This window comes from Falco cherrug, chromosome 7 (assembly GCF_023634085.1).
Source record: "Falco cherrug isolate bFalChe1 chromosome 7, bFalChe1.pri, whole genome shotgun sequence".
NCBI classification, from domain to species: domain Eukaryota; kingdom Metazoa; phylum Chordata; class Aves; order Falconiformes; family Falconidae; genus Falco; species Falco cherrug.
This window is the reverse complement of record NC_073703.1, coordinates 25,318,009-25,345,271: the sequence shown is the minus strand read 5'-3', so window position 1 is coordinate 25,345,271 and position 27,263 is coordinate 25,318,009. Positions and strand designations below refer to the sequence as shown.

The 27,263-nt window shown below is 47.1% G+C and overlaps 1 long non-coding RNA gene across 1 annotated transcript; it reads left to right on the top strand.

Annotated features, from left to right (window-relative positions):
* The first annotated feature begins 330 nt into the window (after positions 1 to 330).
* LOC129736552 (uncharacterized) lies at positions 331 to 27,237 on the top strand. Its single transcript, XR_008733316.1, has 3 exons — positions 331 to 990; positions 24,088 to 24,218; positions 26,974 to 27,237. It is a non-coding gene; the product is annotated as an uncharacterized LOC129736552 (long non-coding RNA).
* The last annotated feature ends 26 nt before the right edge of the window (positions 27,238 to 27,263 follow it).

The following is a 27,263-nucleotide window of genomic DNA, read 5'->3' as shown; positions in this document are numbered from 1 at the left end:
TGCTTCAAATGTCAAATTTGACTTTCTTGGCAGGAAATTATTGTAATTTTGAGAACTTTTACCTTGGAGGTTTTTTGTAAGTAGATGAGAAAAAATGATACTGTTTTTGGCCTACTTTCAAAGAATAAAATTTCAAAGTGATTGATAGGTATTTTATATTTTTATATATATGCCTGTATACACACACATATATATCTGTATATACACAGATATCTAGTTCTAACCTGAAACAGCCAATAGTAATAAATCAAAGGAGAAGAGAAAGAGAGAAGATGGAGGAATTCTCCTGCTTTTATTCTTTTTCTGTAGGGAGAAAATACATGCTCAAGACGGTAGTCCCCAGGAAAAGCACTTTTCTGAACTCTCTAGCTGAGGAATGGAGATTTAGTACTCAGCAAATGCAAACTAATTTCCACAAAATGTCAAACAAGGAGATGATCTCTCTCCCCAAAGGGCTGCTTCTGAAATATAAAACAAGAGGCAGAGCCTAAATATATGAGTAGGCAGGGGAAGAAGCACACAGTTCAGCATGGCGAGCTGTGGTCTGAGCACATCAGCAAGCTGCCGGGCAGCCAGACCTTCGCTTTAGCTTCCCCATCTGCATATGTGCAAGTCCTTAATTACATCACCACCACACAGTCTTCTTGTCTCACCCTGATGGTTTCAGTGCAGCTTGGATAACCACTTAGCATCCCCTTTCTGCTGCCCTTCCTCGCCAGAACTAGCTTGCTGCAGTCTCTTCTGAAACAGGAATTTTGGGCTTTGCTATGGCTATTGCTGTGACACCGGGGGGCTGCACAGGCAGCAGTGGAACCACCTTCAGAGCACGTCATGGGATGGAGGAATATTGTTCTGCTGCTCAATGTGGGAGCATCTGCAGCTCCTCCACTCTGCTGCTCTTTTACTTTTGGAGGAGCAATTCCTTCTTCATGGCTGAGGACATCAGGAGTGAGTGTGCTGGGCGCTGGGGAGGGCTGCTGCAGTGACAGGGTAAGTGGCAGATCTTCCATCCTGGGCTGGAGCATGCTTGGCATGGACAGAACATTTGGGAATTTTACTTGGAAAGGCTTGACAAATCTATAGGGAATATGTGTGGATTGTGACTTTTCTGTGGCTTTTCTGAGAGAAGTAAAAAGCTTGGCCACGTGCTTTACCCCATGGTCAATCCTCCACAAAAGTTTGAGTGCTCCAGCAAGTACTACAGGCTTGCAAAGGAAGGAGAAAACTGCATGTTTTTCTCCAGCAGTACTTTTGGAAGTGTTTCGTCTTTCAAATACTCCCTTTCAAGCTGTGTAAACTCACAGTATTTATATTGCAATGGCCTTGGACCTTCAAGCAGGTTGATGGTGTTGCACAGAGTGGATTTACCAAGAGTGGTGAAATACCGCTGGGTGTTGCTCAGATGACCTCCTGCACAACCAAATGTAATTGCATCTTTACTCTAAAACATTGGAAAGAAATAGAAGCAAGAAAATTCAAAAAGCCAAATCTTACGAGGCTTGGAAGAAAAATACTGATTACAAACCCCACCTCTCTGCTAACATGAAATTCTGCCCATGTAAGTTGGTGGCATATGGTAAACTGGCACTTTGGAAACAAGTAAGCTACAGGTAAAGTGGCTATTAGTATAGTTAGTGGCTATCAGTAGTGTAGTTACCTGCTAGTATTTTGAGACTAGGTAAGTTGGTTGCTATTAGTCTGAACTTCATATGTCATTTGACCACTCTGAAGCAAGGTGATCGCAGCTGGGTCAAAACAAAGATGAAGAACAAAGGACTATGTGGTCCTGGTCCCAGGGCACAGGGTAGCACCCTTGGGTGCTCGTCCTGGGATGAGGGCACAGCAGTCCGGCTCCAGTTCTGGCTCTCACACCTCAGTGGTTAATGCACCTGGAGGAGGTCACATCTCTCTGGCTGCCAGGTGAAAGTGGCGGCAGAGGGAACCATCCCCGCCATACCCTGTCATGCAATCGCATGACAATGCAGCGTGCAGCATGAGTGAATTATTTCTTTTCTGGGGCTGGCGACCTGCTCGCTTGGCACGCAGCTCTCACGGTGTGACGCTCCAGCAGGTGAGGAAAGCAGCACCGCTTCCACCAGCTGGGACCAAACCACTTTTCCTTCTGCCTTCGCTCTCTGCATGGGTTTTTTACAGATCTGTTGGGAAGAGCAAGGGTAGAGCACAGTGTATCGTGCGTAAGCGTGACGTGTCTGCCGCTGCTTAGAAAGCACTACCCGCTCCAGTTCATTGCAACCTGGCCAGGTCCTGTCACTCCTGGCAGGGCTTAAGGATATTTTCAGGTTTATGTTGGGCACACATCACAGTGGCTATAGCCTGGAGTTTTGGCCTCTACACCTTAAGATTTCATTTGCTTCCTTGGGCACTTTTGCCTTTCAGTAATTTAGCGTCCTTATGTTGTGAATTCACTAAAAAATCTTTTATTAACCTTTTTGTTGCATTATACCTCTACATATACCTGCTGATTTAGATTTAATAAAGCCTTGATTATATACCATGAACTAGGAATGGGGTTTTGTTTGCACTGAGATTTGGGTGGAAATTTGTTTCTGTAGTTCTTTTATCCAAATTATTTTTTTGTCTTACTGCCGTAAAAGATGTTATATGCTGTATGAGCAGCAATATTTAACTGTGACAGAGCAAATTAAAAAGGGATTTTCAGCTGTACATACAGCACAAATGAGGCACACAGTTCATCTACATCTTTGTAGGCAGCCACAGGGTTCTTAATATTATTTTTTTAAAAAAAATTATGCACGTAAGAGTGCAAGATTGTTAAGGAGCAGTATTGGCTCATGAATTACAGTTTCCCCGTCTGCTGCAGATTGTGAGAAGCCATCTCTGCCAAAATACTCTAAAGCAGACGTTTCTCCAGAATAAGCTGAACAAAACAAACAAGCCAGGCAATGAGCTAAAGGTTTTTAAAACCTGAATTAATTTTGCAATTAAACATAAACGAGGGGGTAAAAAAAGACAGGTTATTAATGCAGGTTCTGGGAACACAGTATGGCTGGCAGCAGGGAACAGCTTGCAGGGAGGAATGCTTGGGAAAGTTGGGGGCAGCGGGGATGATGATTAGGGGCTGCATGGGCAGGGGGGTACAAGACTTGGAGAGCGGTGCGGGTGTTTAGCTAGGGGCAGGCTGTGGGATGGGGGGACAGGCTGGGATAGCTGTGGGGTTGTGGAGGCACAGTCTGGGGATAGCAGTGTGGCTGGGGGTGGGGGTGGCAGCCGGGCAGCAGTGGAGCTGTTTGGTGACCTTATAGTGGTGGGAGATTCTGAAGGGCAGGGGCAGGCAGAGGAACCCATCGCCACCACCGGCTCCACACCACCACCAGCTGCCCCTGCATGGGGACGTGCTGGCCCTCATGCCCCAGGATGATCTGCTGGGGAGTGAGGGGGTAAGCAGCCGGTGCTCCCTCACTTGGAGACTCCCAGGTGATGCAAAGGAGCCTGTCCTAGCTCCATGTGTGGGTGCAGAAGAGGGTCCTGCCTGCACCAGCTCTCAGGCCAGCAAGGAGGTGGCAAACAGCAGCCACCAGTCGAGTCACATTTGGAGCAAGAGGGCTCTGGAAGAAACCTCAAGGTGCCCTGCTCAAAACCAGGAGGGAACCATCAATACATAGGATACACTGGTAAACAGGGTGGAAGAGAAAAATTTGGATATACATCCTGAAATGGCTGCAGCAGAGGGGCTGGCATCACAGAGACAGGAGTTGTGGGGTAGCAGCCAGCAAGCATGGGGACAGAAGCATCAGCACCGCAGCCAAAACCTAATGGGACCAGAACCAGCAGATGATGCCTGAGAAACTCAGGAGAGTAAAGGTTCACGCAGTAAGATGGGTGACACAGTTCAGCAGCCTGGCAGTGAAATGGATGTTTCTCAAAGGCAGGAACTTTGGGGCCAGGATTCTGAGCTGGAGCAAACCTGCAGACCTGCCCGGGAGCAGGAATATCTGCGGAAAGCATCCCAGTGGTCCCTTCGGCAGGACTCTTGGCACAGCCCTCAGCGGATCTCCAGGAAGGGCAGCCGGCAGCCCCTGGGGCCAGAGTCCTGTCTGGGGGACGAGCCATGGCACAGTGGCTGCCAGCCCCCATGGCAGGAGGTGCCGCTCAGCACTGGCTCCAGGGAAAGACAGGAGCAAGTGCGGAGGGTGGCCTACCACCCCAAGGATGGGATGACCTGGGTCAGCCGAAAAACAACCAGAGAGGTCATGAACAGGAGCCAGCAGATGAGCAGAGTTTGGAGCAAGAAGGCTCTGGCAGAAATCCTGAAGTCCCCTGCTCAAATATCTGAGAGCAGTATTGATGCAAAGAATAAATCATTAAATGGGGCAGAAAGAGAAATTTCAGGTATGTGCCCTGAAACAACAAGATGGCCAGCAAGGCATGGCAGTGAGCAGGTACCAAGGCAGGAGTCCCAGTGCAGCAGCCAGCAGATATTGGGACAGGAGTCACGGCATGGCAGCCAGCAGGCTTTGGGACAGCAGTCACAACGTTGCAGTGAGAAGGTATCGGGGCAGCAATCACGGCATGGCAGCAAGCCGGTATGGGAGCAGGAGTCATGGTGTGGCAGTGAGCAGGTCCCAGGGCAGCAGTCACGGCCCCTCCAGCCTGGAGAAGAGGAGTCAGGGCAAGCCGACAGGCAAAGTGAGGGCTCTGCATCACCCTCTGACAGCAGCCTGCTGCTGGTGCTCAAGCTGAAGTGTGGCAGTCTCCAGGGAATAGAGCTTGTGGTGGAGGAGCAAACAGCTAAACCTTGGAGAAAGAAAAATCAGGTGAGAGCAGAACACACTGAGCAGCTCTTCAAGGGCTCCACAGCTGGGCTAGGGGAAGTGGAGCAGACCTGCAGCCTCCTGTCTCTGGAGGGAGGGACCTGGATGGACAGAACAAGGAAAATCCTGATCAGCTGTGATGAAGAAATGGGTGACATTGTAACTCAGAGAATCCATGAAACAGCTCAGCACCCTGCCAGGCAGCAGTCCCAGAGGGAAGGGGCACCAGCATCCCCAAGGTGTGCAGTGAGCCAGATGAGGGAATGCTGCAAGTGGTGGGACTTGAGTCCTGGCACAGTGGTGGGGCAGACAAAAGTGGAGAAGCTGCCTCAGGGCTCCCGGCTGCCTCCCACAGCCCCAGAGGTTTGCTCAGCAGACACAGAGTGTTATTTCTCTAGAGGAAGGGTCTCTGGATCAGGAGAACAGGCAAATTCCTGAAGAATAAAAGCCGACAGATGAGTGTCGCCCCTCTGCAGAAAGGCAGTGACACAGTGCAGGAGCAGAGGGAAGCAGGATGCTGCAGCAGCAGGGAGGCAGCTGGAGGCTGCACATGGGGTGAGCAAGAGTGGGGTGAACCCCAGACCACCCGTCAGGTGTGGATGTACCAGAACTTCACGGGCGAATGTCCCCGTGCAGCAGCCAGCTGCCTCGCCACGGCTGACAGGGAACGGCTGAAGAAATCCCAGCGTGAGCCCCGGATGCAAAGGGTCGCCAGGCTTGGGAGTGGGGGCATTTGTAGAGGAACTGGGTGACAAAAATCTGCAGCTTGAAGAGTAACACAAAAAATTCCCTTTGGTACACGGAAAGTTTTTTCTCCAACCAGCGCAGGCAGGAGAGGGCTACGTGCAGGCTGGCAGGGGCAAGGGCAGGGGTGGATGGGGCAGCATCTGCTCTCACCTCTCCAGCTGTTCTACTCCCCTCGCAGCCTCACTGCCCCCCCTCATGCACACCTCTGCCCCTGACTTAGTAACCTCATTACATTTATAGAAATATAACAGCTTAGCTTGTGCTGTGATGCCATTACAAAGGTCACCAGTATGTCAGCATAGTTTATCCTGTTTAACATCTTTCTCTTGATATACTTTAGGAAGAGAGGAGACGCGTACCTTCTGGCTGTAAAAACCTCACCAGAGGGTTTGAACGATGCTTGTTGCTGCACAGGTCTCTGCACACTGCTCAGAGGGGTCATGGTCTCTAATACCCTCGTCTCAGCTACATCCCTGCCAGTAACAGGATGCACAGACACCATTTACACAGGCATCAGCATTAAATCCTCAGGACGTTGGGTCAGCTCCCCCTCAGCCTCGTGTGGTCTGTGGGCACAGCGGCACTGCTGCCTGGCTGAGCACAAGGTTTGGTTTGATTTCTGCCAAGCTCAGTGGCAAGGCACGGGGCCAGGAGCCGCTTCACGGGCGAGAAGAGCAAAACCCTTCTGTGAGGAGTGACAGCAAGGAAGAGACACTTGCAGGTGATGGGGAAGAGGAGCTGGTAGAGATGGCATGGGTCCAGGGAGTACTGAAATCATCATCTGGGACATGAAAAGAGAAGGCAGAACAGTGAAGACCAAAAATAACAGCTGCAAGTTGTCAAAAGGAATAAACCCACATCAAACAGGAAAAACAATAAAAGAGAATGGAAAACAACTGTATGTAGTCACTGAATTTATCCTCATTACCTTTGTTTGCAAGTCAAGGTCCTCCATCCCACCTGTTTTCCTGGGCTCACTTGCTCAGCCATGGTATTGGGTTTGCACTTCAGCAAGCCCCTGTTGTGAGTTGCAGTTGGACACCAATAGCCAGTATCTGGAGCCACTGGTCCCTTGTGTCCTGGAATGGCCCCACTTTTCCTTCAGACTCTCCTTTTTCATTTTTCCACCCATAAATGGGGACAAGCATGCTTTCCTTTCTCTTGTGCTTTACTGAGATGATGAAAACTTCAGGAGAGCAGCTGTCCTGACCCTCTGTGCATGTACAATGCTGAAAGCAAAAGTTTTCTAAACCCAGCAGAGGCTTTTGGATAAAGAAAAAAAATGCCTTGAACTCTTATTCTGCTGGGGAATATTTTTCTTCCAGACCAGACTCCCACACCCCCTCCTCCGCTGGCAGCTGGGATAGGTCTGCAGTGCATGATGCTGAGGAAGGGGAATGGGGGAAGCTCAGCACAGCTAGGAATTGATAATGCAATCCCAAGGCAAAGCCTGGCTTGCCACATCTCCCATCAAAACCAGAACAGAAAAGCAATATAGAGCTAGACTTACACTAGGCATGAACAACATGAGAAGGCAATATATTCTATTGCATATAAGAGGTCCCTTTCCCTCCCTGCCCGTCACCCGCGCACTGCCCGTCCTGGCTACACTGGTCTCTCCTCCCAGAGCAGAGCGTGGCCGGGAGGGGTGCAGGGCTCCCTACCATGCTGGTTTCCCCTGCACGGCTTCGTCTGCAGCCTTGCAGGATTTAGTTCTTTCCTAAAGCACCAGCTCCCTAATTCTTAAGATGTTGTGAGCTTTTTACCCTTCAACACTACTTTTCAAAGGTTGCTTTAAATCCAAAGCAAACCCTCAGCTTGTAGCATCAAGCTTTAAAACACAAATCCTAAAGATTTAGATTCCAGAAAGAAAACAGAAAGTCCCAAGAGTTACTATTGTTTTTTTAGATACCGTGACTTCAAATCATTTTCATGAACATTGGCAGCCTTTTGACTTAATTTTATACACTTAGATGTTGGGGTTTTTTCTGACTTTAAATCTGAAGGGCTACATAGTGCTTTTGGTTTCCCTCCTTGAACTTGGATTTTTATGGTTTTATGTATTTTAAAGGAAATTTACAGCAGCACTAAGCTATTGCTTTTTGAAGTGGGGGATTCGGGGAAAAGAGGGCATAAAAGCATAGTTTGTATTGGAAATCTGCATCCTGCTTTAAAATGCAAGTCCATTTGATGTCTGAAGTTCTACAAAAGACAAAATGTTAGAAACCTGTAGCATAGCATGAAAGTAACTAGAAATACATACACATCTAACATAGAAATTGTAAGTGCAAAAGACAAAAGTATTTCTTACTGAAGGCTTCAGACTCCCTGGGTTACTGCCAGTCTTCCCTGTATGCCATGAGCTGCCACTGCTGTACCCTTATCCTCCAGCTTCAAGTTGAGGGCTCTCTTTACAAGGCAGTTTTCACCAGCTATTGGCCAGTTATTGAGGCTTAGTGGGACCCATTTGTGTCTGGGAGCCAGTGCCTCGATCCATCTGCCATGAAATCACCTTGTTTTCAAGCAATGACGGTGCTTAAGCAGCATGCTGCACACTCGTTCCCCAAAATACCAATGTAGAATAATATTCTTGTGGGATTCACAATAAAATTGAAAGTACACAGGGGTTAATGTTTTTTCAGACAGGAAACATCACGCGCTGCTGGCTGCTCATCACAGTGGGATGACCTCAGCCATCAGGTCCCTCTGCTGAGCAGATTTTGCTGCTGAACTTTTGCTGTTTTCCAGCCTTTCCTGTGCCCCCAGCCCTTCCTGTGGGGAGGGGACCTCTGAGCCACCCGTGCAGATGCTGAAGGGGAAGGTGCTTAAAGAAATCTGCATCGTGTCAGACAAAGCTCTTCCAGCCCAGCTGCAAAGATGTACAATGGTGAAGTCCCCAAACACCGGTGCTTCTTTCAGCTGATGGCTGCTCCTTGAGGCTACGCTGAACTGGTGGGTGTCATGGCCAGTACTGATGGCCAAATGTGATCAGGGAAAAAATTTGGCACTGTCTTGTCACAGCTGTTTTGCACTATTAAAGCTGATATGTCCATAATAGAAGGGTAAATGAGCTAGAGTCCTGGCTGTTCATCAGCTGAGGCTCCCAAAGTTCATTATTTTGAGAATTAAGATCTCCAGACAGTTCCTTGCAGATAGATTTCTTCAGGAAGGAAACATCATCTGCTAGTTTGCACTGTGGCCATTGGAAAACAGGCTGTAAAAAGACTGTGTAATTGTTATCATGTTATCATGCATTGTGCCTTATCTTGTGTGTAAAATGACTTTCATAAGTATTTTAAAAGACTTTGGTCTAGTTAGGACTTTAATGTCCTACACTGTTTCGGTGGAATTAGGAAGATACGTGCTAACAACAATTTCAGGTCAAAGCAGTCCAGGGATTTTATCAATGAAGTGTTGTAAAGGTCACCGTGTATCAATTCTCTTTGGATTTCTGACATGTTTTGCACTGGGAAAAAGGGGTTTGGGGGAATCCCTTGGTGCTGACATGGATGGCTGAAGTGATTGACCCAGGACGAGCTTCTCTATCGTCACAGGTGGAATGAGCCACAGGATAAAACGGGGATGGAGGGTCAGTGGGATGGTAGCACTGCCGTTGTCAGGCTTGATGATGTCACTGGGTTGGCATGCGGCCACCCTGGCCCCACTGTGCTGAGGGGACCCTGCGCTCGGGTTTGGACCTGACCACACTGAACATGACCCAAGTTACTAACGCTATTGAAATCTTATTTGCAGAAGGGAGCCAAGAGTGGTGAGACCTGCTTTCACCTAGCAGACCAGCAAAATCAGCTTCACTTCTTTTGTTTCTTTTTTTTGAGATCATGAAGCAGGTCATGTAAACATCATTAAAACCTGCATGGGAATGCTCACATGGGTGATGCTGGGGAAAAGCTTACACTCCTCTCTAACTAGTGAGTCAAAGCAGTAGAAAAGCCAGATACATCTTCACTGGAAGTTATCCCAGATGCCTTGATTATGTATTTTTATTTTCATTTTTCTGTGTGGCTCAGAAAACATTTTTATTTTTTGGGGAAGGCTTTCAGAGGCATAGGGATGAGACTGCATCTGCCGCTGCTACCCCAGCTCTTCACAACAGCAGTGTTATCTCAGTGTGTCCAGCTTCTCTTCGCCCCTTGCCCCTACTTAATGTCACCTTTGGATGGGGATGTTTCACCAGGTGCAAGCAGATGAGCATGGAGGATCCAGCTGTGTGACTGCACTGCCCCAGGCAGTAAAAGGAGACACAGCCACGCAACATACCAAAAAGATTACGGTTTTCGATAAAAACAGCATTAACTGCTGTTTGTGTACTAATGGATCTCTTGTTTTATAAATAACTGGACAATGTTAAAGCTAAACTTCCTCTTTGAAAAACAACATTCTCATGGAAGCTCCCAGAGTTTCACAGACATGCTGAGATGAAACTGGTTGCTGTCACCTGGCCATGCGAGGTGACAGCCAACGTGGCACAACCCACTCATGCTTTTCCCTCACCCGCTGCAAGACAGTGAGCAAAGAAAATGTTCTAGAAAATCCTGGTCCATTGGTTACATTCTCAAAATATATGAAAGTAGCTCCTAACCAGCAAAGGGAACCGTGAGCTACCTCTGCCTTTGGTAAAATCTATATTTTGTAGGGACAAGGAGGCCAAACCTTCGCTGTGGAGGAGAGTCAGCCCGCTGCCAGGCACTGTGCAGGGACCCTCTGGCCTGGAGGTGGTTGGGACATTCCCTGATGATTGGCATTTAAAGCAAGGAATTCAGGCTCAACCTGAAAAAATAAAAAATAGAGGGACAGATTAAAGTATCCATGGGATTATTATTTGCAGCTGGCAACTGAAACATTAATTGGCAACGCATCAGATTTTGATTTGGAGGACCCTCTCGTAGCTGAAATTAATGCAGGTTCTCCAGCTGCAGTTGAAATGGGAGTGAAAGTAACAGACTTACTGAGATTTCTACAAAAGAAATGAAGATGCATCACATCATCTGGCCATCGCAGGGACAAACGCACGGGATGGCAAACTCACCTCCTGCCTATTCCTACAAATGCCATCTGAAAGCACCCTACCTTTTCTGAGCATCTCTCCCAAATCCCTCTGCACACCTGAGCCATGCTTCCAAAAAAGGTGAGGGGAGATGCTCACTCTAAATTCACTTGCAACAGGCGGTTTCTGAAGCAGGAGGAACTGCTTCTGCTGGTGACAGTGTGAGCTGTTTATCTGATGCTGGCCAGGAGCTGAGTATTAACATCAGTGTGGATGAAAAAACATATGTATTCAGACTTCAGAGTTTTGCGTTAGTGATTCTGTTTGTAAGCTCTCAGGTTAGCGAGAAGGGTAAAGTCTAAATGATTTTATATGCTTGGAATGGTATAATATTGCCCCTTCAGAATGGCTTTCAAAAAAATTAGTTTTTTTCCAAAAATGCAAGTACATGGTTCTGGAGGTTGCTCATTTTATTCAGCGTGTCTGCCATAATAGTCAGTGGTCTTATACTAAACAAGAGAAACAAAAAAAGGAAACAACCTGTTCGTAATTAGGGTAGAAACTCTGTGTTCCTTCTTTTGTTTTCTTGAGCTCAGGAAAATGTTTCTTGATGACACCTAACAAGCACGGTGTGACAGGAGACATGGCGAGAGGTTTGGGAAGCATGCTTTACCAGGACACATCTCAGGTATCCTAGAGAAAGGACTTAAGATGTGGCTTGGTCGTGGCCTCTAAGTAAATCAACGTGGAGAACACTCCTGGTTTAGGAGACGAGTTTAACCCCGCAGGCATGGGCCAGATGTATGGCAGAGGATGCAGCACGGAGGAAACATCTGGAGAAACAGGAATAAGAGAATGGAGAAGTGAAATCTCCCTCCCTTCATGTCTCCAGCTGTGGAGCTGTCCTGTGTTTTGGAGGGGGATGGGGTAGGGCTGGGCAGTGGGGGTGCCGGCACGTAGGCAGAGTGCTGTGGCTCAGGAATGAGGTGAAATTTGGGTGCTCTCAGAGAGGGACAGCCAAAAGGAGGGTTGAGTCTGTGGGTCTCGTGTTTATATGTGTAAATCGTTTTGTGGCTTTAATTCCTAGGGTGGCAGAAAGGTAAAACAGGTAACTTGCTGGTCTGCTGCATTTATTTAAATTTAAAAAAAATAGGAATTTAGTTCTGTTTGGTGAGGCAACTGCTTGCATTTTCCTCTGTTACCTTCAAAGGAATGGGAATGATCTCTCCATGTTTCCTTGGAAAACACAGCTCATGCAACTGCAAGTCCAGCCTTCCCAGATTTGTAGCAAAATCACATACTGTTTTGCAGAGTAAGGTTTCATAGTTTGTTGTAATTGGCACATGAAGATGTAACAGAAAGGCACCCAGCTTTTGCCAATTTGTCTGGCTCTAGCAATTTTCTTCTGCGAGCTGATTGCTAGCACCGTGCAGTGGTACCTTTATTAGCTACCTTTGAACTTTCCCAAATGGAAGTGAGAAAGCAATCATCATGTGTGTTGGAGGTAGGGGAAGGAAGGAATTTTATTTTCTTGTCATAATATTTCAGACAAGAGCTCAGAACCAAGGGTGGGAATTACTTTTTTCCCCTCCTGTTTCTGAACACAGACTAAATGCAAAATCCTGAATGCACCTGCAAATCCTAAATTACCGTGTCCCATTGGCACTGGAACAAGGTGTAATGAAAGACCGCAGCTCATCTGTGATGGCTGTGCAACGCGCTGCAGCAGGAGGAAGATGGAAATGTGCCTCTTGGATGGTCTGAAAAGGACCAGACCGACTATGTCTGTGTAAGGGCCCGGTGAATTGTCATCAGGTTCTCCTCCAATTTACCAGTGCTGCTCCAGGTTTTGCATTCTGCCTAAATGAGATCTGCACCTGCAGGCTGGATTTCCTTCTCATTCAGTGTACTCTCCAAACTCAAAGCATCTCGCAGAGCCGCTGCCCTAACGAGGCAATGCCTGTGAGGTGCAAGAGAAGAGAGCTGGTCAGCTCTTCAGCTGAGGTGATGGAGTTACCTTACCAAGGAGCACTGTGCTTTGGGAACTCTAGGTCTTGTGGTGTAAACAGCAGCTGGACCTGGCGCTGTCACACAGGCAGAAGCTCCACTGGTGTGGGTGGGAGTGCTATCAGAGAAGATGCTCGAGAAGCCATCTCAAGGCAAAATTCAGTGATGGGAATGGATAGAAGGGCAAATGGGTGCTGGTTGATCTGAAATCTCTTTCATGGGGCATAAACAACCAACCTGTGTTAGGCACTAAGGGATGATCCAGCATCTCTGCAGCTCACTGGTGTTACACCTTCAGGGTTGTTAAATAATTTAGGCAGATTTGTTTTAGTATTGTGGTTTGTTTTCTTTCCATGATTTCTCATTGTCCTGCCTCTGTTTCTGACTGAGGACCAGGCAGTTAACTGCGGAGCCCAGGAGGTTCAGGGAAAACTCCAGGGCTGCTCCAAGGCTGGGGCTTTTCTGCAGCGACAGCTGCTGCCGGGCTTTGCCCAGCTCTGCAACTCATAACTCACCCCTGAAAAGTGCAGGATTAATAAAAAGCCCAGTCTGTGATGGAGATGGCTGCACAGCCCTTGCTTTACAGTGGCTCTTCCAAACCGTACTTTTCATATTTTAATTTTCTGTTGCCAAAGAAACCATTCCCCACCAGCTGCATCTTACGGCCTCGCTTCGGGGTGCCCTCAGTGCCCTCCCAGCCCATTTCTCTCCCTGTCCTTGTCCCCCCACACCGAGGTGCGGGGATCAGCGTGGGTGCAGCGGGCGCCCACGAGAGCATCTGCTGTGTCCAGGGCAGCATGGGCCTTCTGTAAGGAGGGCACTGAGGGAAGGAGATGGGAGAGAGGTTTATTTCCCTCCAGTCTGGAGCTCCGTGCTGGTGACTGCAGGCTGCCGAGAGCACTCCCACTCCGAGAGCAGCAATTAGCTCAGCGTTTCCTTATGCTCACAACTGCGAACCATATGCTTAGAGCTGCTGTATATGAGCAGCATTCCCTGCGCAATAAGCTGCTGGAGGGTTTCAAAAAGCATAGGGGAGAGGGCTCTGCTGCATCCAGGGAAGGGTTTACTGGTGTCCATGGCATTACTGGTCCATCTTGGCAGCTGGGGAATCTCAGCCCAGGGCTTCTGCTGGTGGACTGGGTGCTTTGGCACGGTACGAGCCCAGTCCAGACCAGAGGGATGAAGGTGTCTGACCCACGAGCATGTTTCTGCATGTGCTGGTGTTGCCATGATTACTGCCCCAGCCCCCCCTTACTTTCTCCAGGGGTTCACAGCTCCTCTGGTGCTGCCTCTGGCTTTTCCTGGGACTTGATGGGCTCCGAGGGGTGATTTGCTTTGAGTGAGTGCAAGAGGCTGGCAGCCTGGAAGAACAGCCACTAAAGCAGCTGAGCCAGGGACAGAGCACGAGGACTTGCTGCAGAGACTGGGAAGAAAAGATGCTCCTAAATCCCGGGACTCTAAACCCGGAAACTGGATGCAGTACTTCAACAAAGCACTTTGTACAGCCTTTTTACCGATGTGTCAGTCAAAATCTTTTATATAAAATTTTGCTTTTCTAACTTGCTCAGGAGTCCTGAGTGTGAGCAGAGGCACTGCTGGGCAGGCGATGCACAGCAAAGAGCTGCACGCCTCAGTCTCAGCTCTTCTTTCCATGCTGGTGGGCAGCCCTGGCGGGGCTTACAGGCAAAACACTGGCTGTGGGCTACAGGGTAGGTGTCCTGGTGCCGATCCTCAATCAAGGCATCAACCTTTTTATTTTCTGTTTATCAAAACATTATTTGCACCCTTCAGCACCCTACCTCTTACTGTGTGACAGCCACTATGTGCTTCCTATGCTCTCATTGCTTATCTTGGCATCACCACGTGGTGTGGAGCGGTGGTCTGAGGGCTCCTTCCTGTGGGCTGACCTCCCGGCATCTGCTCCTTTGCTGTGCTTACGTGGGCAAGATTTAAAACTGTAGCTGGCATCCTGCCCCCTTTAACTCGGCAGACATAAATCCCAGTCTTTATGCAGCTCATGAATGCAGCCAAGTGTCATTTTGCAGTTGGAAAGCTTCTACCCATATTTGTTAAATACTTTTAAAGGGTATTTATCTGTATCATTTGAATGAGCGATTAAACTATAGAGAAGATCCTACCTGCTGGTCCCTGGAGGCAAGCATCTCCTTTCAGGATGCAATTATTGCAAGCAAAGTCTGCATCTGCTGCTGCTTGTGAAGGCACGAACCAGCTGTGGGTCTAATGTAGAACCCTGTGAAAGGGAGGTGTTGCAAAACCCCTGAAACCAAGAGGTCTGGCTCTACCGGCGGCTCGGCGCATGCCAGTGAGCAATGTGCAGCAGCGAGAAGGCAAAAGGGAATCCCTGAGCTCCATGGGGGTGAGCTGGCAGGAAGAGGATCACTCAGGGGAGGAAGCCCAGTGACATTGACAGAGCTAGAGGAGTGCCAGAGCGTTGTGGCTGGTTTGCTTGGGCACTGTGAGCCTGCTTTACTGAGGAGGTCATTTGCTGCAGCACAGCAGGGCAGAAGCAGGCTCCCACCTCTGAGGCCTGCATCCCTCTAGAGATGGCCACCTTGGGGCATGAGCAGGGAGCAGGGCTGCCTGTCTTAAAGGCTGTGGAAGACTTTAAGAAGAAAAAAAAACAAAAAAACTTCACTGAGAAATCACATTGTGGATTCAGAAAGAGTTGGAAAGTTAAAACTGCTTCTTCAAAACTCTTTTGTCCTGGCTGTCAAGCAGGCGGCAGATAACCCAAGCCCTGGCTGCCACCGTCAGCGTTACAAAGCAGATCTTTACATGGGGATAAAGTGTTCTTCAGCAGTTTTGCTAGAGTATCAGGCACAAACAGACTGCTCAATACACAGCATGAATGCTTTTGAATATATTTTGGTCCTGAATAAATGACAAGTTGTGGTTTCTGCTGCAAGAAGCTTTGAGCTCCTTAAAAATAAAAACCTGTTATATAACGTAGTTTATTAATGGTGCATCAAAGTGTTTGGCAAGTAATAAATTACATGCCATGATGTATTTGCTGTGATAAAAGTTCGTGGATGGCTTCAACTGTCTTCAGAATTTTATTTTTTGTTAGCCTCTGCCCTTAATGTCAGGGTGCCTGTGTGCCCACCGCACCCCTGCCCGGGGTGGATGTCCCCCCGCTCTGCTTCTGCTGGAAGGAGCTAGTTCAAAAGTTTGGGAGCATCAGCATGACATCTGGCTACCTGGAGATGACAGGGTTCATAAAAGACAAAATAAAATTCAAGTGCAATAGGGACATTGCTTTATTAAAATATTTGCAGGCAAGTGATGGTTTCAGGGAAGGTCTTGTGGGTTGCTAGAAATGGGCCATGGCATTGGCTCATCGGTTCATGGCAGTCACTTTCCCCATTGCTGTTTTCTTTTGTAATAAAATTTACTACTGACACAAACTCCTGGTGACTGGAGTCTGCTCCACAAAGCAAGTAGCTTGTGCAGGCGGTGGGAAAGTGGAGACTTCTGTAGAAGAGTGGACAGATCTGACTGTTTTACTCTTCCACCTACACGTTTCTTGAGGAGTTTTTTGCTTGTTTGGGTTATAACTCACTGTAATTATGGGATAATAAATACCCATTTACCTCCTTAGGAAGATGCAAATATGGCTTGCAGGCAGAGGCAGGCTGAGAAGGAACAAGTTCCCTGAAGTCTCATAGTGGATCTGCTGGAGACAGAAACTGGCTGGCTGCTTCCCGAGTCCCAGTTCAGTGACTCAGTGACGAATTACCTCTCCCCCAAGCTTTGTTTTTGAATAGCAAAAATAACAAAAATGCTGAAAGCTTACTAGGGATAGATATTCTTAAATATCTCTATCAGACATTTCTGACCCCGTGCTCCTGGGGGCTAAGGCACGTGGAGATTTCTCTGCTCCCTCCCTGCCGTGCTGTGAATGCCCATTTATTCTCATTGAAGCCAATTTCAGCTCTAGCCTCATCTGCAATAACTGGCTGAATGCTGAAGGGAAAAGGAAGCTGAGTGTCTTTGGCATTTTAGAATAATGTGCCTTTTTTCATCTTGCCTAATTTAATGTGTGGTTCAGATGTTCCTGTCTGAGAGCTGTGATAGATCTTGCCTGTGCTATGTAAGTGCTATATGGTCTGTGCTGCTCTGAGAGTAGCTTGTAGCTATTCATGTCTTGAAATAAAATATGAGTATGTTTAAAATCTCCCCTTTACATTTTGCACAGCAGTTATTAGTGAAAAGAATGTATTTTTTGGCAGTCTTCACTATTACTTTGTGACTATTTGTGTTTAACTAATAGCCTTTCTTTTGCCCTAAAATTCTTCTGATATTCTGAGGCTTCAACAATACTCAAACCAGCAGTTTGCTGTAGTGGCACGGCCTCATTAGGTTGATGCATTTGAACACACATACTAATAAGGCTGTCATAAGAGGAAGGATACTTTATTTTGTTCTTCCCTGGGGTTGCCACTTGAAATAAGAACAATTGCCGATTGTGGGTGGTGCATTTCAGAGGGAGTCCGAGGCAGAAAGGAGGCAAAGGCACCAGGGGCTTAGGGGCTTCAGGGAAGTTGCTTGTTTGCAGGAGAAGTGCCTCTCTCTTGTCTACGGTTGTGGTTTAAGCCTGGCCGGCAGCTCAGCCCCACGCAGCCCCTCACTCACTCCCCCCACAGCGGGACGGGGAGACAACCAGAGGGTCAAAGTGGGAAAACTCCCGGGCTGAGACAAAGACACTTGAAGAGGCAAAGCAGAAGCCGCGCACAGCAGCAAAGCAAACCCAGGAGTTCCCCCACCGCTGCCCAGGGCAGGCAGGTGCTCAGCCATCCCCAGGGCAGCCGGGCTCCATCAGGGTGACGGGGGCTTGGGCAGACAAACGCCATCCCTGCCAGCGCCCCCCCTTCCTTCTGCTTCCCCAGCTTTACATGCTGAGCGTGACGCCGTATGGTCGGGGCCGTCCCTGGGGCCAGCTGGGGTCAGCTGTCCCGGCCGTGTCCCCTGCCAGCTCCTGGTGCCCCCCAGCCTGCTTGCCGGTGGGGTGGGCTGAGGCGCAGCAAAGCCCTTGGCTCTGGGCAAGCCCCGCTCAGCAGCGACTGGAACAGCCCTGTGTGCTCAGCGCTGTTCCCAGCACAGACCCCAGCCAGCCCCACGCGGGCGCCGGGACCAGCAGTCACTCCAGCCCGGCCAGCACCAGACATCTGCCTGTCTAACTGTTTGGTCTGCATAAAAATGAATTTCTCAGGTAGCACTTCTAAATCTGTAATGAACTCCAAGTCCATAATTTCTGAGTGTGTGTAGATGAACTGCTGCTCAGCTCAGCAGGCGCTAAAAATAGAACTGCAGAGAAACCCCATGCCAGCTCATGGGCTCTGTTACATTAAATGTTTAATTAACAAAATTTTACTGCATTACTTATGGCTGTTTCTTCAGTCTATTGCTGTGTTTCATGAATGATACTACTAAGTGTGCGCTTGTTTTGTCATGTTTGTCATAAACTTTGAATTAGAGGGTTTTTTTGTAGAACAAAAGACATTGATGATTTTTCTTTTTGTAATGGTCTCTGGAAATGGTTTTTCTTCCTTTCTCATTATAATGGAGCCATCCATTTCTTTTGATGCATGCACTGTATAAATCTAAAAGGTCTTACAATGCTGCTTTAATAGTTATCCCCATTTTTTGATTTAGAAAATACAAGTGATACAGAATTGCAGTTACAGTAAGGGCGCAGGAGCGGTGTCACAAGCCCCTTGCCACCTGTCGGGTGCTGATGCAGGCACGGGGGGGCTCTGCCGCTGGCTGGGCTGGGGGCACCCCCAACCTCCCACTTCTTCTGCTTGTCCCCATGCCGAGGTAAGGACATGACTTAAAGCAGCACTGGCTCAGATGCCAAGAAATTCCTTAGCTGAAGCCCATCGCTTTAGGAAGGCAGGCTTTGTGTTGTGCTGTTGGTTATTAGCATAGTAAAATGAGGAGCTGAGGAGAGAGAAAGCCACAGTTTAATTGTGTTTGGGTGGAATTTAGATATATGTGCTTGAGCTGTTGGAAGTCTTCTCTTTTCTTGTGCTTTTCCTATTTTTTTTTCTTTTTCTGAAAATACAGAGGACTCATAGCTAAAGGATAATTACTCACTAATGATAAATGTGCCCCTTAATAAAGGCTGATCTTAATAAATAAAGAGCTTGTGCTATACCTAGCTGCCCTCCTGGAGGCACCAAATTCCTTGCAGGCCTGCCAACAATGGCAGCAGTGGCACAGCCAAGATGGGCATCCATCAGCCCCAGCTCCCCCAGAGCTGTGCTGATGGAGATGCTGCTCCATACCATGGGGAAGATCTCCTTGCGAAGGTCCTAGCGTATCTTGGAGCCAGCTGAAGGAGCTCCACTCTTCACAGTTTTCTGGAACAGGTCTTGCAGTTTTGGCTTCTTTCCCCTTTGCCAATTTCCCATGCGCCTTGGCTGGCTGGCTGCTCACCGGTGGCAGGTCCAGCTCCAAGATTAACAGCTGAGCTGGGTATTTTGTATGAAAGGGAAGTTTTGCTGTTGCTGTTGATCCTTCCTCTAATGGGTTTTCATTTGCAGGTAAGAGCCACTTGAAATCCCCTGCATGACAGACTAAGAGCTGTGTTTACCGTTGAAGCTGAAGATGCATTTCTGTCTCCTAAGAGCATTCCTCATGTACTAGAGGTTTCCTCCTTATGGCAGTGATTTTAGCTTGATGCTCTAATTATGTGGTTTGGGGCACTACTCAAGCATTAATGTTTGGAATGGCAGGAATGACGTGCTGTCCATTCCTTATTCTGCAGAATTCAATTCAGGGTATTTATTTTTAATTAGATGGCTCTCTTTTATTTTATTTTGGTTTATTTTATTATGTCAATTGGTATAGCTGGAAGAAATAGTGAAGTGGCAACAGTGAAAGAGATGACTTCCTTCTGCAACCTGCCTCTCTTGTGCAATAAAAATGATTATGTGCTCTGCTTTCCATAGGATTTTGACCTCCAATGGAGTGCAGCTTCAGTGGGGACTTATCTTATTGCACAGCAATCAATATTTTCTTTTTCTTTTCTTTTCTTGTTTTAATTGCATCATTTCTAGCTCTATTGTGTATTGTTGAAAACCTGCTTTGAGCACATAAATTTTTCTCTGATCAGCATTATTATGTTGATCTTCATCACTGCGTTGAAGGTGAGCTTCACACAGTCATGAAGCTTGAGTACTTGTGCCTGTTCCTTCACAGGTTTCTGTTACAGGCACCAGTCTCTGCAGGGGTTTGGGTGCACATACGAGAAATGCATAAATACCTGCTCCAGTCTGAATCACACAGGATTAGATGGACAGCTGAGGCCAATTGGCATGATGTCCCTGGCCCTAAATACCTGATGAGAAGATGATGAGCATGCTGCTTACGGTTGGCTGCTACATGACTCTTCTGGTCCTGTTTCTTACACCAGGACATCCAATACCATGAGCAGCACCGTGGCATGCTGTGCCCTGCACAGCCTGTGTGGAGGCCAGGGAGATGTGGTGTGTGAATTGCACCCAGTTCAACACACCTTGCCCCTGCAGTGCTCCTGGATGAGCAGTGCCTCTGCACCCATGCAGCTGGTGGGTCCCGCACTTGCAGACAGATGTGCAGCATGGTAGAGACCTGCAGGAGTGAAATAATGGACTCAACGACCTATCAATCTGATCCTAGTTGAGGACGCTTTGCTTAAGTTTCTGCAAAATTATATACAATTTTCATATCCATACACATGTCACCTTAATTCTGTTGGTTACATACACTGTTCACACGCTGTTATAGATATACTAATTGGTTAAAGGTATACAAGCACTCAATCCCATTTTTAGAATTGTTGACATTCCTGTGGTTGTCAGCTCCCAACTCAGCTTCCTGTTTTTTCTGCCTGCTCGACTGCCAAAGATCCAGTTTTCTTTGTTCTCGGTGTCTTTCTCAGACAACCTTGTGGCCTTGCTGAGCTGGCAAAGCCTTTAATCATGTCAAGCTGCTAAAGCAAGAGTGAGTTTTGATAGGTCACACGTCCCTTTTCTTCCAAATAAACTGCCAGAAAGACCCATCCCTGAATTTGTGTATGGTCATAAACTGTGTGTGTTTAAGCCTGGTAACGCGCAGTTCTGCCGTTTGTAGGTAAGGTTCCCAGAAAAACACCCCCAGACCTCATCCTAGGACACAACATACCACTTTGACAGCAGCATTATCTGTTCCATGTAGGGGGGTCATGGGGCTTTGGTAGATGCTATCTCCACTTGTGCCTCCATGCTAGTTGGGATTGGTTTTGCAGAAGAGGTGCTGATACACGAGTGGCTAGTGCTGCCATCGAACCACAGAATCATGTAGGTTGGAAAAGACCTTTAAGATCATTGAGTCCAGCCATAAACCCAGCACTGCCAAGCCCACCACTAAGCCATCTCCCTGAGCATCACATCTACACGTCTCTTAAATACCTCCAGGGATGGTGATTCCACCACATCCCTGGGCAGCCTGTTCCAATACTCAACAACCCTTTTTGTGACAAATTTTTTCCTAATATCCAATCTAAACCTCTTCTGGCACAACTTGAGGCCATTTTCTCCCATCATGTCACTTGTTATTTGGGAGAAGAGACTGACCCCACCCCTCTCCAGCCTTCTTCCTTTGTTGTAGGGAGTGAGAAGGTCTCCTCTGAGCCTCCTTTTCTCCAGACTAAACACACCCAGTTCCCTCAGCCGCTCCTCATCAGACTCCTCCAGACCCTTCCCCAGCTTTGTTGCCCTTCTCTGGACATGCTGCAGGATGTCAGTGTCTGCTGTGAGTGACAGGGTGTAACTGGTTACACACTGGTATCTTCTAACATTGGTGCCAGGGTGCCACAGGGCAAGCGGGGAGCAGGAGTGGCCAGGGGAAGGGCTGCAGGCAGCGCAGGAGTGTGGGCAGCTTCTCCACAAAGCTGTTCCTGCCTAGTTCTTCTTCTGGCTTCTGTGTCACCATAACATGAGTTTATGAAAAATATTAAGGAAATACACTCTCACGGCCTTCACAGGGGTGCCGTACTGCTGGCCCCTGATGGATGTGGCTGCAGCACACCCTGGTAAAGGGATGTTTCCACCAGTACTTGGACCATATTTTTCCTTCCTCATTGAAGGAGTCAAACAGCCAATGCAAATGTGCTCAACAATCCTCTGGCAGGTCTGCCTCCCTTGGTGGCACCCATGCCACCGGTGCTGGCTCGCCATCGTGGGGTTTGTTAAGACAGTGCCACACACCAGTTTGCAGATCAAATGCAACATCTGCTTTGCTGATGAGCTTTCAAACAGCCATTAGCTTTAAGGATGCCGAAAATCTGCTGATTGTTTTGATTCATCCTTACTTGTTACACCTCATTAAACTTGAGTGGCGGAGCGGAATTGGCAGTGGTGTGCGACTGAAGGGATGGGGTGGGGAGGGGTGCCTGCTCCTGCTTTCAGGTGGGTGGGTGGGCAGTTGGGGGTGAAGCTGAAGAAAGCTTAGAAGAAAACACAGCAAGCTTTTTATATGCTACACTGAAAGGTAAACCTGGTTCTAATTTAAATTTCAGTCCTTGTACAAATTACAATACTTGGAAATTTCCATCTTCAAAGCCCTTTATAGACAAGAACAAATTTTTTCTTCTGCCATCCTCATCAGGAAAAAAGCTTTATCTTGGGGAAATTAAGGAAGCAATTTTTAACCAGATCACTGGGGCTGAGAAGGAGCTGAGCCAGCCCAGCCAGCTGCTCCGCAGCCTTCCAGGGATATCTCAGCCGGCTGGAGAGAGATCCATGTCCTTGAAACCTGTTACTGCCTCCACTGTCTGAAATAGAGGCTGATATGGCTTCAGAGGTCAGAGGAGGTGTGAGCAGTGCCTGGGGTGCTCCCAGGCTGCTGGACAAGGTGGTGGTGGCTGCATATCATTAAGAAACCAGTCATGGTCTCTGAATGACCAGCCAGGGGTGTGGGAAAGTGGCAAATCCAGTTTTAGGGTGAGTTTTTGGTTGCTTTGTTGTAGCAATGTCACTGGAGATTGCCAAAGCAATTTCAGGCAAAGCAGAAGTGTCAGGAGCAATGGTTCACCCCGAATTGCAAGGCTGGAAGGGTCAGTGGTTCTTGGGCTCCAAAGAAGGGCTATTTTTTCTCTGAGACATCACCAAATAGGCGATGTGCTCTCTGTCTGCTGAGAAGCCTGTCCAACTGCTTGGCTTTGGGGCACATGGTCCTGGGGCTTCCTCCATGCAGAAGGGCAGATGTACCCGGTCTATCTGATGTGGTTTCTTTTAATGGGAGCCAAAAATGTGCTTCAGTGTCATATAAACACATGCAAACACACATGCCTGCATGCCCCAAGCAAAACCCATCTTGTTCTTGCTCCATTGCACTGATGGGTGCTGTCTGTAAGGAGACCAGGTTGGAGATGCTTTTTCCCAGTCTGGAGGTGAGATGTGTGTGAATCCATATTTTATTATCTTGGAGAGGATGTTAGCAGTTTGGCTTCCAGTGGCAGCGAAGAAGTGTTGTCCATCGTTGGGAGTGTTTCAGGTGGTGAAAGGCCACCAGAGATCTTGTGGCCATGAGCCCATGGTGAACAGTGGTGCAGAGGTCCTGAGAAGATGCAGCTGAGCTGTGTCCAAGGGTCTCCCTGCCCTCGTTATGGGGGTACGATGGAGGTGGGGGCTGCAGGCACACTGGGGATGGGACGGATGAGCTCCAGGGGCAGGGAGCTGAGAAAAAATAATTTGCTGGACAAGGTTATGGCATGAAGGAGTCTTGTCAATGTAGGTCAAACAGTGGCTCCTGTGTTTGGTGGCAGTCAGGCCATGCAGGTGTTAATGAAAAAGATTTTTTTCTATTATTTCACATTGCTCCATTTTAAAGTACACATTGCTTTAAAGTAACACACTACATTATAATGTGTGGCAGGTATTGCAAGTTGTGTTACAGATGCATTTTGCGATAGGGTTGATTCCTACAAGCGAAAAAAACCCATTAATCTGTCACTGCTACAAGGGGGCTGAGATATGCACTCCTTTCTCTGTACAAAGGATACTGATTTATTTTCCTCTGGACTTGTTCCAACTGCTTTGAATCCCTTTGGCATAAAAAGAAAATCTAGTTTATTCTCTTCCTGGTTTTGTGACATTTGCTGAAGGAAGCAGCATACCAGGGTCTGGTGATAAAAGACCATCTTATATAGAGCTGCCCATACCTTGGTGGTGTGTGGGCAGCTTTCTGCTGCTCTAACTGCCCCGAGCGCCAGTGAAGCCCTATGTTCAGAATCCCACGAAGATGGGCTGGTGTCTGAGGACAATCTATAGGTTGCCACACCTGGGGTCATCATCACACAAGCCATGAACCGGTGCACCATTCTTTGGCTGTAATTTTTTTAATTCTATAGAAGTAATTGAATGTTTTAATAGATGTGACACTTAGGGAGATGGTTTAGTGGTGGGCTTGGCAGGGCTGGGTTAACGGTTGGACCTGATGATTTTAAAGGTCTTTTCCAATCAAAATGATTCCATGATTCTGTGATTCCAGGATTAGAGGATGAACTCGGTGCCAGGGCTCCTGCCTTGACCCCTGGCCACTGCACGAGACTCTGAGTGAGCAGCCACCATGGACTTCTGGTGCACGTGAACTGAAGCACTCGTCTCCAAGGCCTGGGGAAGGTAATTAACATCTCCAAGCTCTTTCTAAGCTCTCCAGATGAAAGACGGTGAAAGAAAGGAGTCAGCTACTTATTCCGCTGCTTCTTTCCTTGAGGACCCCTGAACGTTCTTGCCATGACAGTAACACTGAACAGAGAAGTTTTGTGCTTGGGAGAAATCACCTTGTCTGTCCGTGTCACTCCTCCACAGCCATGTCCTGTTGGCAGGACCGAGGGTGCCACGGGGCTGCTGATGGTTGCCAGAGCTGCTTGTCTCCTGCATCCTCAGGAGACACCAGCCCGTCTGGCTGGGCAGGAGAACAGGTGACACACATCACATTACCAGTGTGCTCACTGATGATGTGCTGTAAGGTAAAGGGTGCATGTGACAGACAAATAAACTGCTTGAAGCCTTTTTCATCAGCAAAAGGAATCAGAACAAACTGGAAATTCAAGGTGACTTCACTGTTCTGAACTCTCTTGTAAAAGCTGATGGGTGAAACAACACCTCTAATTCCACGTGCATCCTTTTCGGGGGTCTCTGTGTCTGCGCTAATGCTTAGTGCTGAAGCTGGTTTTCTCAGTCAGTGCCTCTAGGAGCTTGTCAGCTGGTGAAGTTTATTTCTGATGGTAATACTTTTTTTTCCTGTGCGGTGGTATCGGTTTTATTCATAGGCTTGCTTCAGTAAAACACTTAGAGATTACTATTTTAAATACTCTCACCCTGGCTTCTTGTACTTATTTTGTTTTATATACACGTGTATTCTGCAGGTAACAGAAAGGAATTTAGCTTGTTTCATTAGAAGTGAAAACAAGGAGCCTCGGAGAGTCACAATCTGCACTTAGAAGTAATGAACTCGGTGCGAGCAAGGACAGCTTGTTCCCTCCTCACTTATTTGCATGACAGCAGATGGATATCACAGTGTGCTGGGATCTGTTTTGCAGGGTAGGTGCAGAAGGCATCAAACGTTGCTAAACCAGAGCTGGCAAGCTGTGGAGTCATGTAGGAGTAGAAGAAAATACGATCCCAAGTCCTGAGCTGGGAGGAGGTCAGGCTCCGAGCCGGACCAGCAGCCTAAGTGTCCTACTTGCATCCCCTGAAAATTAATTCTGTCTAAAACAAGTTGAAATGAAGAGCTTCTCCCTTGATATGAGGCTAAAAGGATGGCTTAATTAAATGAGCAGAGCAGGCACTGAAAGGGGATATGATTGCCTTGGAGAAATACTTTGAGGACTGGACACCAGGGATGGAAGGGAAATATTTGTCCTGAAGGACAGTGTTGGCACAAGGACAAGTGAATTTTAAAATTTCCATGAATAAGTTTAGGCTGGGAAGTAGAAGAAACTTTATGGCTTTCAGAGAAATAAATTGTAGAATAGTTCCCAATAGGAAAAGTGGGGAAAAAAGCGTGTAGTACATTTTAAGATGAAGTTTAGCATTTTATGAAAAGAATCATGTGATGTGATCCTGTGGGGACATATTAAATATTCTAGATGGGTCCTATGTCCTTGCCCAGGAGGTTGACTGGGCATTTACCAGGAATATTCATGGGGACCCAGAGAAATTATAATAAATCATAATTACCCTATAATCTGCAAGTTAACAAAATTTTCCTAAAGACAATATTTCAGTGAGTAATTACTCTCAAAATTAGTTTGCAGTACAGCTAAAACATACTCAGTGCTCTTCAATATTGGACTTTCTTCTTCCTGTGCTTATTTTCCCATATCTGAACTTTATTCGTTGAATGATAAATATACTTTGATATACATAAACAGTGAAAGTACCATATTAAAAGAAGACTGAATATTTAACTGAAGTTTAAACTTGTCATTCAGTGATCTGACAATAAATGTCATAAGATATTCTACTCACAAATCAAATCCCTAAACAAATGCTTTGACAGAAGGTGCTGATCTGTCCACATGTACAACTTTATTTACTGGAAAATTTCAATAACTAAGTCATAGGACTTCTGCAAGAAACACTAAATCAAGATTTTCCATTGACAAGTTGATCTAGTAATGCAGGTTGATAAAGATTGTCTGATATCTTGAATATCAAGTTATTTCCCAGTGTTCTATTTTTCTTAGTTTGAAATTGTCTCTACCAACTCTCTAAAAAGCCATTTTTATTGTGATAGGATTTTATTTTCACATAATTTTTCAGGTTATTTGCTGTAAATGAAAAAACAATGAGTTTTTAAGAGATGTGATAGACAAATGATGTATACCTCTCCTGCTTGCTCTATTTTTTTAGTTATGGGTAATAAATTTCTTCTTTTAAAGCAAAGAAAATTATACAGTAAGGAACAAACCCCAAGAACCCCTCTTCAAGAATCCCTCAGTGCAGCAGTACCTATGGCAAAAGGAACATCTGGGCTGTAGAAATCAGGCCAGGTCTGTAGTCACGTCTTCGGAACGCAATTTTTTGGTGGTAAAATATTTATGACTCTTTCTCCAACTTAGGGGAAGGGAACAGCCATCCATTGCAGCTAACCTTAAACGTTAAATGAGGATCTCTTTTCAAGTCATAGCCAAGTTTTATAAGGCTGCAGAAGCCCAGTAAACAGCAGTGGATTGCCTTTTCTGACCCACCGCTCACCAACTCCTTTTATCTGCTCAGGCTCACACGTCCCGGATCAAGAAGGCAATTTCCTTTATGACAGCCCAGGATGTACAAGCCTCAATAAGCCAGCAGTCATCTTCGTTTTCAGGATCAGTGGACTACAAAGGGAGAAGAAAGAGAACAATTTAATAACATTTCTTTTCCATAGGTGGCTAAGCCTGGGCACGCTTTCTGTTCCTCAGCATGTGTGGTTTATCCCAGCAGACGTGAGCAAGCTTCTGAGCGAAAAGGTGAGTCTGAATATGACAGCACTGAAAGAAAGCCTAAATAGAGAAAAGTTCTCCCTTTTACCCCCTCTAAAATTCATAAGAAAAGTGCTCAAAGCAATTCATTGTTGTCTAGCTTGCTGTGTTGTTAGGAGGCTGCGTACCACCCTGGGGTCCCTCTTATTTCTAGTCTGTATGTCACAGAATTAAAAAGACTAGGGTGGGAGGGGGT